The sequence below is a fragment of the Arachis duranensis genome, chromosome 6 (assembly GCF_000817695.3).
Source record: "Arachis duranensis cultivar V14167 chromosome 6, aradu.V14167.gnm2.J7QH, whole genome shotgun sequence".
Lineage (NCBI taxonomy): Eukaryota > Viridiplantae > Streptophyta > Magnoliopsida > Fabales > Fabaceae > Arachis > Arachis duranensis.
This window is the reverse complement of record NC_029777.3, coordinates 18,017,864-18,032,428: the sequence shown is the minus strand read 5'-3', so window position 1 is coordinate 18,032,428 and position 14,565 is coordinate 18,017,864. Positions and strand designations below refer to the sequence as shown.

General features: G+C 33.2%; 1 pseudogene; it reads left to right on the top strand.

The window, feature by feature from the left end:
- Nucleotides 1-6,330: 6,330 nt before the first annotated feature.
- LOC107493185 (syntaxin-22-like) lies at nucleotides 6,331-8,700 on the top strand (annotated as a pseudogene).
- The last annotated feature ends 5,865 nt before the right edge of the window (nucleotides 8,701-14,565 follow it).

The following is a 14,565-nucleotide window of genomic DNA, read 5'->3' as shown; positions in this document are numbered from 1 at the left end:
ACAATAAATATATAAATATATAATAATTATTTGATAATCGAATTTTAATAAAATTAGGTGGTTAAATAATTTTTTAGCCAAATTCAATCAAATCATTTATTTTATGTATGCATGTTGTTTTAGTCACGTCGATGTTTTTTTTGTACTACCTTTTTTTATATCTTCTTTAACGTTATTGTGGTGATCGTTGTTTTCTTTTTCAACATCATCATCCTTTTTATATATATGTTCAGTAAAATTATTTAGTATTTTGATATACAAGACAAAAATTTAGTGCGGAAGTACATAATTTTTAAAAGAATTACATATTTAGAATATTGGCATTCAACAAAATATAAACATCACAGAATTTTAGTACATAATATTAACATCTAACTAATAAAATATATATAACACAAAAATTTTAGTGCATAATGCAAAATTTTTTTATGTATATTTTTAAAAAATTATATGTTCAAAATATTAACTCATCTAACCAATAAAATATATTTGTAGTATGTGTTATGAACAAAATTTTTTATATTATTAATAAAATTTTCTGTGTTATATTGATAAATTTGCGTTATATACAAATAATACAACAATTATGTATTATATCAATGTTTTTTTTGTTTATTTTCTAACAAAAATTGTTATACTTAAAAAGAAAAGTGATGCATATACACGTTTGTTTTGTTAGCTAGATTTCTGTAAATTTAGTTAAATTTGGTTAAAAATTATTTGTACTTATAATATAATAATGTCGGTCTAATTTATGGTGTGTACCTAAATTTATAAGTAATTTTAGTGTGCCGTTTCTGCCATCGTGTCACCTTATGACTTGTTAAACTTTAATATATGTTAAAAAAATAATAAAGACACGACTATAAAAGAGCGACTATAAAAGAGCGTTTGCGTTTTATTAGAGAGAGAGAGAGAGAGAGGTTAGCACACTTCACAAATCTGAATATTTTCACTGAAAGCAGATTTTATCTTATTGGACCGTTCACATGTGTAATTTTGCTGTTGTCGTTCAGAGAGTGTGAGTTGTGATAATTGTTGGTTGGTTAATATTTCAGTGAATGCATACAAGAGGTTTTTTTCTTTAAAAAAATAATTCAAAGACAGGAGAAAAAAAAATATAAGTAAATAATAAAAATATTAAATAACGTAAATAATAAATATGTTAGATGTTTAATTTAGGAGGTATACAAATAATTATGTTTATTATTTTTAATTGAATGATTATTGATTCAATTTATTCATGTATAATTAATAATAATTGGATATTTAATTTACTAAGTATATAAATAATTATTTTAATATTAATGTTTAATAGATAATTTAAAAATAAAATATTTTTTATTTTATTAGATTAATTTTAAAATTTATTATTTATATTATTTATAAAAATTATTATTTACGTAACCAAAAAAAATAAAGATTACTTAGAATAATAATGAATGAAAATTAGATGGGTGGGATAATGGATATGCACATCTCAATTAGTCATTCTTCTTTTAGCCATCTCACCTTATGTATTTATTTTTATTTAATTTTTGGTCAAAGATGCTTTTTTTTTCCTCCTCACGAAGATGCTTTTCTATTTCTTTAGTAATTTTTTTTTTAACAAATCATTGCATATCAAATGAATTGTGCTTTTATTAATGACTAAAATAATATTCAGATAAAAAATTGTGATTCTACGGCGATATTTTTGTGAAGGAAAAGTATGAAGAGCCAATGTATGTTTTATATAATGTGTATAATGAAATTAAATTGAAATTAGAATTAAATTAGAGATAATTAATTAATTTTGAGTAGTTTCCAATTTAAATTTTGAATTAAATCATGATTTCCGTTACTTATGGCAAGTAATTAATTTTGAGTAGTTATAGCAATTATTTAAAATTTAAATCAAATCATGATTTCCGTCAGAATCAAATTAGGATTATTTCTCTCTCTCAATATGGTGTAAACTCTTCTCTCACTCTCTCCTTTAAGAAGAAGCCGGTACAATGCCGCCACGGTTACCAGTCGTCGTCGGACATTGCGCCGACACTCTTCCGAATGGCGCCGTCGTCCGCACAGGCCACCGTATGTAGGGAGGACGCGCATATTGTGCGAGTCGAGCTCGCAGCACCGCAGCAACCCGGACGTCCAGCGCCTCCATTGCAGCCGGTTTGTGCCTTCTTCTTGTCGCCGGATGTTCACTTTCTCTATGAACGTGGATGGTTATTCTTGGGTGCTTAGTTGTAGATGATAATTGCTGGTTATGATTTATACACGTTCACATTGGATGTTCGGTTTTGTATGATTTTGGATGTTCGTTTTCTCAGTTTTCATGGATGTTAATTCTTCGAGTAATTCAACAAGACCCAGGCAGCAGCGTTGGGATGATGCGAGCGCGGGGTTCGGGGCTGCAACTCACGTCGGCGATGCTGACAGTTGCAGGTCACAGATGTTCGGCCGCGTAAGGAGTGATAGAGGTTCTTCCGGCGAGGGCGTTGGCGCGAGGAGGCAGAGCGCGACAGTTCCGGTCGGCAGGAACGGAGGCTACACGTCGCACAGAAACAGAGCGGTAGAACGCAGGTTGCTGCGCACACGGCGGGGCGGCAGAGAAATGGGGTTTTTTCTGCAGAACAAACAATGGGATTTTTTGGAGGGTAGGTAACGGTGGGTGATGAAGGGTTAATGTAAAAAGAATTTGGAGTAAATTGGGGGTAGATATCACAAAAAGCAACTAGAAATTAGGGATAATGATGTTTAATTTACATTATTAATACATATTGGGCCAAATAAACAGTCTATTGTACATATTTTATAGATACCTCATTGTCTCCCTAGCAGGACTCTTTCGTGAATAATGGGACCAATGCCCATCCCCCTCCCCTAAAACCACCAGTAAACTTTAAAAAACAAAAACACTTATACAAAATATTAAATGTTATTCACATAAAATCTAATTTGTTATGTAAAAATACTTATTAAAATATAAATATATTTAATTAAATATATTAAATTAGTTAATATTTTTTTATAGATTTATAGACAAACTTTAAATTGGGACAAATCTAAAAATATTATTATGAGGATCAATAATATATATAATATTAAAAAATTATGCAAAAAAATTATAATCTAAGATGGATATAATGACGGGTTGGCAGATATCGAAACACATTTACAGCAGGCACAACCATTCTCACAAATGCACACGTCTCCTCCCCAATCAGCATACCAGCCACGACATGTTGATGATCCCTCCAGCGAGTCGTCCTCCACTACAGACTATGCCGCACTGAGGGAGCAAATAAGCACTCATCATCCTGACCCAGATCCTCAGCTCGGGCGAGCTCAGCGCGATATTCGACCACCTGCATGTGGCACAAGTGGGTGTCTGGATCCGAGGCCTCAGGAACGGCGTCTTCCGCGTGGGAGTAGGCGAGGAAAGGGCTAGTAGATATTTGTATGGTTCTCCTCTGGATAGTTAGGATATAAGGCCATAATGTATATACAGATGTTTGTTAAACACATATATTATATATCGTTATCTATATTTTTGGAATCACTGCATTAGAATTTAACAGCCAAATAAGTTTATTTTCATCAACTTTTCTAGCAATGTAAATTACACGAAAGTCAAATTACAATCGTAACAGTTATAACAAATCTACCCCGCTAATTAACGTCGACTAGACGATGCACCTGTACCATCAATAGCGGTACACGTCTTCCACGTGTGACTAGTTTGACAACACAATCTGTACCTTTTCTTCCCAGTATGCTCGACGTCATCCATGTTGTTCCGGATTCTAGAGCTGACCGGTCGACCTTTTTTCACTCTCATCATCCTAGGGTTGGGCCGAATGCAGGGCCCATCATAGGATGGCCAATCATCCTCATGTCCAATCGGACGAAACTCTGACCTATATACGTTGAAGACAGACTCCATGCAATACACCGGATGCACAAACCCTCTCCAATCAATTCTTGCATGGAAGCATGCTGCGAGGACGTGACGACATGGAAGATGAAGCACCTGGAAATACCCATAGTCACACTTGCCTTCGTCGAGCAAAACCTGGTAGTTTTGTTGTCTGGACCCAGGGATTGCCGCTAACTCTTCAACCGTGAAACTAGTTCACGAATGATCGAATTGGTAAACATTCATGGTGTTGATGTGCTTCGAGTTGAACTCGATGGCCTTCATCAGCGTCTGCGAGAACTTGGCGCCGACTTGGAGTTGGGCAAGGGCCTCGGAATCCTTTCTGGTAAAAAGTTCTCCTAACCGGAAATAACTTGACTTAAAAAGAGCTGTGATTGGCAAATTCCGAGAGCCTTTCATCACAGCGTTTATGCACTCGGAGATATTCGTCGTCATGTGCCCGAATCTACTGACCCTCATTCGCATACTGCGCCCACTGTGATAGTGGTATCTCGTCAAGCCACTTCGTGATCACCTCATTCTCGCCCCGCAGATGCCCAAAATAATGAGCGAACTCCCGCTGCGACTTCGAATACGCTGCATTAATCAGAACCTTCTTCAAGTCCTTGTTCTTGAAGTGAGTCATGAAGTTGGAAGCAATGTGTCTCGTACAAAAGGCCTGGAAAGCATGAGGTGATTTCCATAAACTATCATCAGCATTCAGTGAACCGTCAATTGATCTGTGTCTGTCTGAAATCACTAAGACACCGGGCTGTGGAGTCACATGATGACGCAGATAGGACAGAAAGAACGACCATGCCTCCTTTGTCTCACCCTCGACCACAGCAAACGCAACAGGCAAAATGTTTGCGTTGCCATCCTGAGCTATGGCCATGAGCAGCGTCTCATCGTATTTACCATACAAGTGTTTTCCATCAATGAAAATTAGTGGATTGCAATGCTTGAAAGCCTCGATGCATGGTGAAAACGTCCAAAACACCCGATGAAACATGATGGTGTCGGCTAAACCAGGTTAAGGCTGAGTGACAAGTTGAACCCAAGTACCTACAAACGAATTCTCAATAAGCATATTGTATACCGTTCTTGTCTTATTAACATATAACCACAACGAATAAATCCTTACCAGGAAAGTATATTTGCATAGCGAACAACCAACGAGGAAGCTTATTATATGACTCCTCCCAATCCCCATATATGCTAGCAATCACTCTCTATTTTGCGAGCCAAACCTTTCTGTAGGACGCCTTGTAATCGAAGTGTTTCTCTACACCTCCTTGCAGAACCCTGATACTTATTGTTGGATCCGCTTTTACCATTGTGAAAATGTGTTGCGCAATCACCTTCGAATCCAACCGACGATGGTCTTGCCCCATCAAAGTTTACATGCATCTGTGAGGACCTGTGTATTTCTTCACCTCCCACTTTTCTACCTTACGGCGATATGATATGTGTATGCTCCAATTACAACCCGGTCCAAATTGGATACACTGTGTATTATACCTCCACTGGTCAATGTTTACTATTTTGTACTCTACAGCCCTTTTGATGCTGTATGTCTTAACAGTCAACATGACTTATTCTTTGTTTTGAAAATGTTGTCCAACCTCAAACTCATTCCTTGGATCATCTTCAGGGCCTCCTAGGTAAAAGACCAATCGGACGTCATTACCTCGAGATTCAACCTAGAGAAGTGGTTCGGGCGATCATACGGTTGGAAAATAGCAGGCTGTGTTCGGGCAATTTGTGTGTCACCGTAATAGTTCATCTCTTCTTCATCGTCACTAACAGGCCCACTCAACGGACTATCGTCGACAATATCCGCAGACGATCCTCGGCCACCCAAATCGACGAGGAACACAACTAACTCCAACAGATAAACATTTACCCAGCGGTTGTGCCAAGACCGTATAAGACGTACGTCCTCGTCGACGCGCAAACGTTACCTGATTAAAATACCATCACGTTTTTATCACAAGCGTGTTCACATAAATATACCACCAACAAAAACAACATAGTTGTGACATACCTTTTATAAATTAAAGTATCATTTATTTCAGTTGGATATCTGTAGTAGATTTTTTTCACCTTCTTTGTCTCTTGCATCCCCACAGAGAGTAATACCAGATTCTTTAACAGCTCTAAACAATTGATTTCTACTGTCAGATGGGTAAATATAGGTTGGTTCAATCTAAAAATGATAGAACCTTCCTCATCATACACCATTTCTCCATCGTAATGAATAGATAGCAGTGGATTTCTTGCTATTGTAAAAAATTGAGATAATCAACAACTAAAATGATTGTCGAGAACAAAGTTCAATGCTCAACTTCGTTGTATTAGGGGCATTTATGGGAGAAACTTCGCATAAAGTTTGCCGTGTTGAAAGAATTTCAGAAGGCACAATGACTTGCGGCAGAGAGGGAAACAACTTACACCCCATTTGTTCCACAAGCAGCTCCATCCAGGTGACTAGTCAACCATTAGTGGAATCTTACAGGGAAGACTGTGTTTATTTGTGTGGCTTAATGGTTATGTTGATACGATTTTATATATTGAACTCATTTTTAAAGAAGAATATGTTATTATTGGTGATCAATTTTGCTTCTCTATTGGCTGTCATCGATGCACATAACACTTATTATTTGGGCTTTTCTTTGTGCAGCTATACACCTAATAAAGCAGATGCTAATTTTGGTAAGACTTCAGAACAGCGTGCCCTTCTTGTGGAATCCAGAAGGTAAATTTTTGTATATTACATGAAACTAAAATAAAATTGATAGTGAAAAGCACATTCTTTTTTTCCTTTTTTCTTCTGGTGCCGTGGAGGAATTTTCATTATAAATGACAAGACTATGTGCGAATTTGATGAAAATCTGTAAACTTTAACATGAATAATGTATATCAGATTACTTCTTAAATGTAACCTATTTGTCAGTGAAATTTATGCTATAATCATGTTGATACTAAAATGCATATTTTTTATTTGTTATTTTCTTCTTCCTACCCCCGACCTCTCTCTCTATGCAAAAGAGTTGATGAATCATTGGCAGGGTTCTGCTACAAGTTATAAAATTTGTTGAAATTTTTTTTTTGGTGATAGTGTTAATAGAAGGCTGCCCTTTTCAAATGAGTTAATATACATATTAGTTAAAGAAAATCTGCTAATGCTTTCATCTCCTAAGTAAAAATATGTTGTAAGAATTTAATTATTTCAAAATTTTAATCTGTAATTAATTGAAACACACTGCATTTCAATGATACCTATAATGAATGCCCAAGCTACCAAATGGAAGTACTAACTTGTTATAACATGTTTGATTTTAGGGTTGAAGGTATTAGCAAATTCTTTTAGGTTGTGTTTGGAAGGGAGACAGAGACTGAGAGACTAAAACTAAATTAAGTCTTTGATTGTGTGTGATGTAAAATATGCTGGATTGAGTTATGTCTAAATATCATGTTTGATTTAAGATAAATATGAAGATTGAAAAGTAGATTTGAAATTTGAAAAGTTTGAGAGTCTTTTTTGAAAGAAATGTTATTAAAGTTTCAATCTTTAGTGCCAGAAATTTACTCTCTGTCTCTAGTTTCTAAAGGTACTGAATAGACTGAAATTTTGTGACCCGAGATTGAAATTTTAGTTTCAGTCTTTGACCACCAAATACAATACTGAGTCTCAATCTCCCAGTTTCAGTTTCAGTCTCTAGAAACAAACACTACCTTAGGAACTAATATTGAATTCCAATTTTCTCATGGACCAAAATGGTATTTTGACATTTTTAGATTTGACATGATGTGATATTTAGTATCTCGGCTATTGCATTATCTTGCTACAGGCAGGAGGTCTTGTTTTTAGATAATGAGATTGCCTTCAATGAGACTATCGTTGAAGAAAGAGAGCAAGGCATTCAAGAAATTCAGCAGCAAATTGGTGAAGTAAATGAAATTTTTAAAGATCTTGCTGTGCGTGTGCATAAACAGGGAGCTATGATTGGTAATTTTCACTTCTATTCTAATTGAGTACATTTCTGTCTTAATCCCAAGTTTTTTATTTGTCCAAAATTTCTCATGTGATCTGATGCCAAGAATTTATATTTTTTTAGATGATATTGGGTCCAACATTGAGCATTCTCATGCAGAAACTGCACAAGCAAGATCCAACTTGCTAAAGCTTCAAAGACTCAAAGATCAAATTCTTCTTTGGTAATATACATTGTGTAATATTTGCTTTAAAATTTCACCTCTCACGTGTTGTTTTAGATGTTGGATTTCCTCAATAAATTTATATGGCCGTGAAGTTCATATTATATATATAATTTTAGTGATGAAAGATCTTGGCTTTTACAGCTGTCATTATACATGGGCTTAGGTTGCATGGTTGGTTTAGTTTGCATAATGCATTACTTTCTGCTATCCATAATACGTTACCCCCCTTTCCTTTTTTATTTTCTTTTCTCCTATAAACCTTCATGTATATGTCTTAGGTAATCTCATACTTTGTTTTGATATTTCTTTTACAGACATGCTTGCTTTTGGTGATATTTGGAATTGTGCTTCTAATCGTCATCGTTGTTCTGGCTGCTTAGTCAAAGATTATCAGTTCTATTAACGATCAATGATGTAAACTGAGCCATTGAAGTGCAGCTAGGATCTTCCATGCTGATGATCTCTCTGAGGTGATTTTCCCCTGATCTTGTCAATGACCGAGATTTCTCTCATCTGGTTTCAGTTCATAATTTGACACAAGGACATCGTGATTTTGTCTTTGGGGTTTGTGTTGTCTGTGTTGGAGCTTAGATTTCTTGTGCTTGGTTTGACTGCTGTATATAAGGAAAATGGATGTATTCCAGAGATTTTAATTGATAATCGGTGTTTATTTTTCATTAATCTTGATATTTTTGTGCATTGTTAACTGTTAAGGCAAGAAAGAAGTCATAGACAATTGCCATTTATACTTTTAGTATTTTGATTTTTTTTGGCAACAAAAAGTAACAAAAAAGATAAGTATGGTATGAGGTTTACTCAATAATTCAGATAGTGTGACATTCTCGGAACATAAAAACTAAAATGCTCGAATTGCAATCACCTTCGAGATTTGCTATTGTACAAGCGGTTCATAGACGGCTATGAAAATTATGTGAATAGTCTTTAGTTATTTACTTTTTTGTTGGGTTAAATAGGTTTAATTTAAGGTGGCCACTCTGATAAACACATCAAAAACGTCTTTTTTTAAAGATGGTATGCGTGTCACATTCTATTGGACAAAATATTAAACCGGTCAATAAAATATTTTGATTAAACTAAAATAAAATCGGTTGATTATAATTATTAGATCCGATTTGATCCGATCGATTTACATAATTTAAACCAAATCATATTTAAATTTTTCATCAAAATGACAAATATATCCTTAACTTTTATTTTGCAGACATTTAAATCTATAAAAATATAAAATTACAATTAAGTCCTTTTTTTGATAATACAATTAAGTCCTTAAAAAAAACCCTAACTCTTGGTAGCCCAAGCCCAAGCCAAGACAAACCCAATCTCAATGGCTCACTAATTTCTCAATTTAACCCCAAAAAACCCCTAGTCCCAGCAATCAGCATCTCCTTCGTCTCCTTCGTCTCATCTCTCTGCTCACTATCGCGATCTCAAGCTTTCTCCCTCTCTCGTCTCGGGTCTCGCACTCAACTCAAGGTTTTCGTCGCTCTCCGTGTCGCCAGTCGTCACCATCTCGTACTCAGTCGCACTCGCACGCCTTCCCTGAGCTCGTTGTCGCCGGCGGCAGAAGCACCCAGACCCGGGACTGGTCGTCGTCGTCGTCGCTCCATGGCTCCTCACCGTCTCGGACTTAGTCGTACGCCTTCTCACGCTTGTCGTTTCCGGCGGCAGAAGTAGCCGGTCCCGAGGTTGGTCGTCGTTGTCGTCTTCATACTTTGAATCTCGCCATAAGCTTCCTCCCCGCCCTCAGATTCCTTCGCCCAACTCAGAAGCTGATCCCCGATTTGGTGATTTCCGATAAATTTCTCTGGTCTTTTTTTTTTCAGTTTTGTTGCCCTAATTCATCACTGCATTTGAATTTGTTGCTGAAAATATAACTGAACTAGTTTTTATTTTTGCTGAAAATCATCATTGTCGTGAATTTGTTAGTATTTATTACCGCCAAACCTTGAATAATTTGTTGAGCTAGTTTCTTTGTTGCTTAAAATCATCACTAAGATGAATTTTTTACTGAATTTGTTGCTGTCATGCTCAAATAATTACTTAGCTAAATGTTTTTGTTGCTGGAAATGTGAGTTGAATATATTAGTGATTGCACCTTGAATTTGTTGTTGTCTTGCTAAATAATCACTTAGTGCATAAAAACGAATGTTAAAGGGAGATCGCTGCTAGAAATTAATATTTCTCCTTTTTTCGATGATTTACTGTGTAATATCATGCTTAGTTATGCTTAGAGCAGGACAGATCTACATGGTTGTTCATTTTTTTCGATGATTTGCTATTTGTTACATGTCTTTGGTTGCTACAAACATGAGCTAAATACATATGATTCATTGGTTAAAATATTTTCTTATTTTTTCTAAGCTTCCTCTAGTCTTTAAGGCGATTGTTTACATTTTTTTAGTCTATATTTTATCCCATTGATGCCCGTCTCCCCTGGTGTTTATTGTTTGCTTTTGACATGTGTCCTAAGACTGAGTTTTGACCTTCATCTTAAACAAAGATCCTGCAAATGTCTATTAGTTTTTAACCTGATTGCTTATAATTCTTAGCATGATATACCTCTCAAATCTATAAGCTGCTGTTCTGTTGCACAAGGTTTGTTGTAGTTCTTTTTGTACATTTTTTGGTAGGACTTAATAGTCTTTTCTTGGTCATGTAGGACTAATACTATAATGGTCTGAGGTTCTGTAGGTAGTTCTTATCAAATTCCTTATATATAATAACACAAACTATGGTCAGTTAGATGAAAATCAAGACTTAGAACTATTTAAGTAGCTATATAGTATCGTCACTTCAAACTAATTGTTCATTGAACTGAATGTGGAATCCAATTGTTAACAATTTCTGCCTTTACCAAGTTTCAATTAATTTATGGTACCTATATGCTTGTTGAACTATCGACATTTCCAATTTTCCAGGGCCATTATGTCTGTAATAACTTACAACGGCCAGTTCAAGGAATACAACTTAAGCGTTGATGCCCACAATGATCTAACTTGGTCTCTGGGATGTGAATTCAATCTTTTGACAATGACTCTAGACAAGGTTGTCATTTCATGAGTGGCAAATAGTGGATGCATGTTAGCATGATATAGTTAGAAAAACTTGAACTACCCTTGCCGCTCTTTTTCTATCCAAGGAAATAGTCTACTTCTACTGACATGACTGTTATAACATATATGGAGGAATTATCATTGTAAATTTGTTCTATTTTTCCTCCCAAAAATGTATATTCTCATTTTTCTGAGATACAACTCGATCGCAGCTGATGATATGTTGTATTTATGGAGTATAAAATTATCTATAATAAAGAATTTTACTGGCCTCAATTAACGAAATATGGGGATTTAATGAAATATGGCGAAAGTGCATCCATTCAATCCGAGTATAGTTATTTGGTTACATCTCGTGGTTAATGTTGTTAGCCTCTGGTCTAAATCTCTAGTGTAAAGCTTTGAATCTTTTAATTTGTTAAATCATGTAAGGGAATTCAATTCAGTCAGTTATAAGATTTCAAGTGTGATTAAACAAAAAGTTATACTGTGTATTGACGATTACTCAAGAATCGCGTTTACAAAAAAAATAGGAGCGATTACAAAATTAGAGATTGCTTTATTTTACACAAAAGTAAAAGTGTAAAACTCAAGACTAAAATACAACTAGTTCTCATAATACCTGGAAATTACAGAGCAATCGCGTCAGTTTTAAATATTTCTATTGTTACCTAACTAGATGTACATTCGAACAATACAAAAACCTAGTAGTCATTTATTTTTATAGGAAACTTATTAATACAATGACCAATATCCGACTACACAGTGAAAATTTTTATTTTAATGTAAGTATAAAGTTTTTTAAAATTAAAAAAATTATTTATTAATGCAATAATAAAAAATTAAAAATAAAATCATATCATATCTAACACATTAGAAAACAAAATATCGGTACAACTATATCACAATTGTCTTCTATTCCTGCTAGAATGAAAACCACTTTAAGTGGCCCCGAATTTTTTATGGCATGACTATGACGTTCCATCATGATGAACGAAATGGCCACACACAGCTTCAGTATATTTTTTACTGGTCCTTTAAGATAATTTAAATCTATACATTTATTATATATTATCCAAAATATTGTATAACTATGTTTCAATTTAATTATGTGCCTAGCACAACTAGCAAAATTCAACTGCAACTTGAAGAGAGGGTAGCAAAATTCAATTGCAACTTGAAGAGAGGATGCAAGTGAGGAGAGCAATAAATGGAATCCATGAGGTTGATGGAAAAGACAAGAAAGCCATAGACATAGCATTGATTAGTATATATTTAGAGTAACTTAATATTACATAAAATAAATTAAATTCTATGAATCCATAGGAGATGATTTCACGTGACTTTACTAAATTCAATTGGATCGGTTGGACTAGTTATAATATCTTCAAATTTAACATTTTATATGAAAAATATTTTAGTTTAATAATTTAAACCAATAAAACCTTTTCATTAAACAAAAAAATCCGATATTTTTAATGTAAGAATTCTTTTCTTATCTAATGATTTTGCTAGTGTATATATCAATTTTGTGTTGTTTTACTTAGATCATGGATTATTAATTGAGATCCTTAATTACTTTTTTTTCTTTGAATGATGATCAATCTTTAAGAATGAAATCACATAGTTTTTATGTCAAATTTTTCTTTCTTTTTTCTAATGATATAATCAATTTTAACTATATATGAAATGCAAGATATATATACCTTTTCTTTATAAAAAATGACCAATATTCAACTACAAGTGAAAATTTTTATTTTAATGTAAGTATAAATTTTTTTAAGATTAAAAAAATTATTGATTAATGCAATAATAAAGATCTAAGAATAAAATCATATCATATCTAATAAATTAGGAAATAAAATATCGGTATAACTATATAATTTACATTAATCACGAAATTTTGAAGTATGAATAAAATTTAAAATATTATTCTATTCTCAAAATTCGATCTAAATATTATGTTTAATAACTTAATTCACTTAAATAGGGTATATTCATTAGAATTATTTTTCTAACAATAGCTAATGAAAATAAATTTATTCAGGATCAAATTTAAAATAAAATAATAGCAATTAATGTAAATTTAAATATTTAATCAAGTATTAAAATAAAATAATGATAAACTATTGTTGTATTAATATAGTGACATCATGAATTTGATTTGTTTATAGATTTATAATTGAGTTAAGGAAGAACGATAGCCAACTCGAACTTACTTCATTAACAGTTTGATAATTAAAGTGATGATGTTGATGGCAGATTTTAAACTTTAATTTGAACTTATATATTAATGTGAATTTAATATGATACTGAAAGAAAATTAAGATCTTTTTTATGACATAAAAGATAGCCAAAGTAAGAAAAAGAGAAAACAAAAATTTTAGTATCTAGGACGAAGGCTGGGAGACTGAGACTCGGTATCATGTTTGTTAGTTCAGAAACTAGTACTAAAATTTTAGTATCTGTTCCCAAAATTTTAGAAGTACCTCAAAAAAGTGGGGACATGAGACTTAAATTTGGTGGGACGAAAACTGAAACTTTAATAACATTATACACCTAAAATATCATCATTTCAATTAATTAATTTCAAGTTTACTCTGTGTACAAATTAAATTAAAGCTTTATTCTTATTTTATATAATCTCTGTCTTCCACTTTACACCAAATATAATACTGAGACTTATTTCGATTTCGGTCTTTCAGTTTATGCCTCTCAATCTCAGTCTCTCAGTCTCTGTCGCTCTTTCAAACCTTATCTAACATAAGCGCTGATGAAAACAATGGTGAATATTATCTTATCCACACTGTCATCGCATCGGATAAGATCCACACTCTAAAAGGATCGGTATGATTGTAGGATGCGATAAATTTTTTGTTGATCTAGGATGGATAGCAATCTAGAGAGACCATTTTATCAATACTCTAAAAATATATTTGTCTCTTGAATATGATAGAAAAATAGAAAAAAATAGGTTTAAAAGAAAGAAAGAAATAAAAAATAACCTAAAAATATTGACTTTTTACAAAAAAGATTAATATATATAAAAAATAAAAATAAAAATGATAATTAAAAATATGAGATTTTGTTAATTGTTATAATATTATATTTTTAAAAAAAAGGTAATAGTTTTGGGTTTGGTTTCTATAATTATGATTTTTACTTGTTAGCATTTTTTACATTATACCTTAATGACATTAATACATGTTTAAAGTATAACTATTCAAGATTTTTATTTCTCTACTGTACGATTGAAGTTAGAGTTTTTGTCCATTTGTATCACTGGATTCAAAAATTATGTAAGATTCAATTTAAAAAAATACAATAAAAGACTATCAGAGATATTTAATTATAAAAAAA